This window comes from Rattus rattus, chromosome 14 (genome assembly GCF_011064425.1).
Source record: "Rattus rattus isolate New Zealand chromosome 14, Rrattus_CSIRO_v1, whole genome shotgun sequence".
Taxonomy (NCBI): Eukaryota; Metazoa; Chordata; class Mammalia; order Rodentia; family Muridae; genus Rattus; species Rattus rattus.
In genome coordinates this window covers 174,822-179,746 of record NC_046167.1, presented here as the reverse complement: position 1 = coordinate 179,746, position 4,925 = coordinate 174,822, and positions in this window count along the sequence as shown.

Genomic DNA, 4,925 nt, shown 5'->3' with positions numbered 1-4,925 from the left:
GAAAAATAAAACAAGCAAATAAGTAATAGAAACTTTATGTTCTATTAGTATGATAAACCTGATAGTTGAAAGAAAGCCTGCAGAGCTAACGTGTTCCTACAGAGGCACACAATGAAACAGATAAGTGGACGAGTATTAAATTAACAAAGTCATAATTCGCGAGGACTATGTGAATAAAGAGAAAATTGACAGCAATTTCTCTGAAGTGTCATGAGAAAATATTTTTGGGTTCTTTTACTGTTAGAAAAACTTGATGGTGTTGTCTAGCCATCCACCTCTCTGGAAGACAGCAGAAGAGAAAGATTAGGAACTGTTTCTACTGGATTTGCAGTCTACAATTGGAGACTTTAATTAGACTCACACAGGAAGAATGGTTTTAGATCTTATAAGTCAGGAAGACCTGTCCCAAAGGCATTCACACGATACACTTTTCTTCTATGACAAAAGAACACCAAGAAGCCGCTAGAGAACCTTTGTAGAGAAGTAAACAATGAAGCCATACAAATATGTAATGATTTAGACCAACCGACATAATTCATAGCTTTGTTCAGAGACAAAAATCTTTTCCCCCACATTCACCTATCTTCGTAATGGCAAGAACATTGCAGAAAAAAGACAAGCGGAAGATACTACAACCAGTCTTTTATTTATTCATTTATTTATTTATTTATTTATTTGTTTTTAGATTTGTTTTTTTAATTGATTATTTATTTATTTACATGTCAAATGCTGTCTCCATTCCGGGGTCTCCCCTTTGCAACCCCCCATCCCATCCCCCACCTTTGTCTCTAAGGGGGTGTTCCCCCACACCCACCCACTCCTGCCTTACCCTTTTAGTGTCCTTAGCGTCCTTCTACTCTGGGACACCAAGGACCTCCCTTCTCACTGATGCCAGACAAGGCCGTCCTCTGCTACATATGCAGCTGGAGTCATGGACCCACCCATGTATACTCTTTGGTGGCTTAGTCTCTGGGATCTCTTGGGGGTGGGGAGGTGGGGTTGGGAATGGGGGTTCCAGTTAGTTCATCTACAATCGGTCTTTAAAGCACCACAAAATCTTTGTGCACAATGGAAAACTGGACACCCTTTGTTCTAAAAGCCTATTATGCCCTTTAAGAGTTTAAGTTAGAAAAACTATTGGGTATATTTTAATATACAGATAAAATGTACCTACACAAATGTTATAAAATTGCAAGTATAACTTGATAAATTATACTAAGTACACGGAAATCATTGTAGAAATCGTTACAAATATAAAAATATTAAGTATTCTTTTCCTTCTCATATCTCGTCCTTATAAGCTATTCGAGCCACATAGAGGCCTCAGGTAGGGTTCGGCACCAGCATCAAGTTGATAATGAGCAGAGAGGAAACAGTTCATGCTAATAAGAGCTTGATTCAAAAGATGACAATTTGTGAGCAGGAAGGGCCGGTCTGAGGTCCGGCCTCCTGCTATTGAGTTGTTTTGCTGGAGCTGCCTATCACGGAAGAATGTCAGGAATGTATGATTGGTGAGGACTTCTGTTTGAAACCCAAGTTTTCTTTTCCTCAGGACCCTGAAGGAGTGGGCCTGGCTGGGGACGTGAGGTGCCATAACCTGCCATCTCCTGGAAAGGATTTCCCATCCTTCATGTTTGCTCCCCGTGAAGGAATGAATCTGACACAGGTCAAGCCTTACTTGTTTCATTAAGCAATGCTCGTTTTGTTTTGTTTTGCTTTCAGATAGTCTCGCTTTGCAGTGAAGAATCACCCTCCCTCCACTTAGACTTATAAAAGCCAACTTAGAGTAAAGACAAACTGGGTTAGTTCCTGTTGATGATGGAACCTATTTCTAAAGGATTGGGCTATGTCCCACTGATAAGTTATTTCTCTGCCAGTGAAGTGAGCCAATTCAAACCAGATTAGACGGTAACGAAGGCAGGTTTATTGGGAAGCTACTCTTGGGTAAATTCACTGGTCCCAAGGAAGGAGGCAGGGGAGTCATCATGGGAAGGGAGAGAGAGGGGAGGGGGAAGAAAAGAACAGAAAGAATGAATTCCCAGAGGGAGGTGGGGGAGATACCAAAATGTCTGGATTACATAGGAAAGACCATCTGGGGGAAGGGCAACCTACCTTCTGGGCTGGAATGGTCATGGTTGAGGGCAGGGTATGTCAGGTAGGAACAGAGGGTATGCTGGGAGAACCTGAAAGCCAGGTCTGCTTTGGTTCATTAAGATATGCACCTCAGTCCCTTGTCCCAGGGTCTGAAACCAAACACCCACTTACAACCTTAACTACAAATGGTTCTGTACTGCCTTTTCCAGGAATGTCGATCATGCCTTCATTTCAAAAAGTTAATAACCTGTACAGAGGATCTCTTGTGAACTGCATATAAGCATCACCTGACAATAAAGAAGCCTATGGCCAATGAGCCAAGGCAGGAAATAGGAGGTGGGACATCCTGCAGGGATAGAGAGAATTTTAGGAAATAATCAGAGATTGGGGAGATTTGCCCCTGGAATGCCAAGGAGACTGACCTAAGAATCCGATGAGGAAACCGGTCATGTAGCTGAACTAAAGTTAGAATAAAAGGGATAACTAAGTTAAGAGTTAGTCAGAGAACAAGCTAAAGTTTATGGCCTAAGCATTTATTAATAAATAATTAGTCTCAGATTTCTGGGAATAAGTGGTTGGAAAGGACAGCCTAAAATTTACAACAACCATCTTGCAGCCCTACCTTTGTTTCGAAAGGATTGTTATGGCTACCTTCTTATGATTACCTGCTGTTATGACCACCCTGCAATCATGTCTTTGTTTCAGGAGATTGTTGTACCCCTGTAGCCCTGCCTGTTTTGCCCACCGAATGCCCCATATGGAAACCCCCTTGCTCCTAAGCTATAAAAACCAGTCTTCCTCACAGCAATGGTGACCTCTTAAACATCACCTTAGGGGGAGGCAGTCCTTGTACCAGAGTAAAAAAAAAAAAAGAAACAAAAAAAACCAAAACAAAACAAAACAAAAAAACCCCTTGCTTTAATTAATTGCTTGCTTTAATTTATTTGCTCATGATGATTTGGGTTGGTGGCCTTTCGCCTTCCATCTTTGGCCTTGAACTTATGACAGTCCTCCTGACTCAGACTCTGAAGTGCTGGACCCCATCTAACCAATAATTTAATTTTAGTCTCTTTTATTTTTCGGGACCTAGGACATGAAAGAAGTTATACTTTATTAGTAACAATGGCTTTAGTAACAATTTCTGGTAGTGCTTTCCAATTAAGGTTATTTAGGATGCAGTTGACTTTGGTCGTGTTCCCTCCTAGATGCCAGGATTCTAATTGTCCTCCAGAGAGCTGTTCTAAAGGACAAATCCCAAATAATCAGAGTGCATGTACACTCACAATTCTCAGAAGCCCATGAGAATGAATTTCTGGCCATGGCTTTGTCTGAGTCTGGGTAAGTGAAATCATGTTGCAGAAGTATTGTTGGACACAGTGTTTAAAACTAGCCTCTCTGGACCCAGGTGTGATGGCATGACCTATAATCCCCAGTACTCGTGAGGCAAGTTATGTAGTCCATATCTCAAAGAAGCAAAGTTTACCTTTCTAATATTTCTCAAGTCTTTGTGCATCTCTTGGCTTTCTTAGAGCAATTTGGGCTGGTTTTCTTTGGCTATAAAGTGTGATGTCAATCAAAGTTCATTTTCTAGTATACAATTTCTAGGTCTTTTGGGTTCCAGACTTATTATAATACACCTTAAAAGTCAAGCTTTTGCTTTCTTAAAAATTCCAAAGCTGGACAATAGTGACGCATAGACCTTTAGCCTAAGTTCTTAGCAGGAGGATGGAAAGTTCAATGCCAGACAGAGTGACCTATCGAGACACTGTAACAAGTAAACACATCCACAAGTAGTTAACCAGCTCATCAAAGCTCAACTTGAAATTTTACTTTCCTCTCTTTTTGTTATTTATAAGAAGTTATTTCTAAGCACCAGGATTAAAATGATATGATACCTTTTAAATTAAATGGAGAAGTCTGTTACCTTTCTCATTACTATCCTTTGTTCTGAGAATACAGGAACTTGACAAACTATCTGGAGCCTTGCAATCATCCACCCCTTAGCCTCTGGTTTGGCAGGTGTGTGGGTAGCATCTTCACGCTATGATTTAAATATGTATAAAACCACACTGGGGTTATGAATTTAAAACATGGCTTTGATTCTATAACCAGTGCACAAATTCTTAACTGATTCATAGCAAAGTACCATGAATAATGTCAGGGATTGGCTATCTTACATGAGATGTATTTCAAGTTTGGCCAGTCATCTTTATCCCCGCATATCTTGTAGGCAGGACAAATTTTGGATTGACAGTGTTGTGAGTGGGTTGATATCCTTCTCCCTCCATGGCAATCCCACATGGCTGCAGGAAAATGGAAAAAGATCTTCACCAAACCTACATGCAACAGGGGAATAACATCCAAAATATATAAAGAACCCAAGAAATTAGGCACTAACAATCTAAATAACCCAATTAAATATGGGGTAGAGTTGGGCTGGAGAGATGGCTCAGAGGCTGGGAGAACTGATTGCAATTACACATGTCCTGAGCTCAATTCCTAGCAACCACATGGTGGTTCACAACCATTACACCATCTGTAGTGGGATCTGATGCCCTCTTCTGAAAGCAGCTACAGTGTATTTATATACATAAAATAAATAATAATTCTTCTTAAAAAATGGGATACAGAGCTAAACAGAATTCTCAACAGAGAGATTTCTAATGTCTGTGAAGCAACCTAAAGAGATCTTCAACATCCTTAGTCATGGGGGAAATGCAAATCAAAACAATTCTGAGATTTATCTTATAGCCATCAGATCAAAAGAGAAAAAACTGAAGGCTAAGATTTAAAAACAAAACAAAACAAAAAACAAAACAAAACAAAACAAA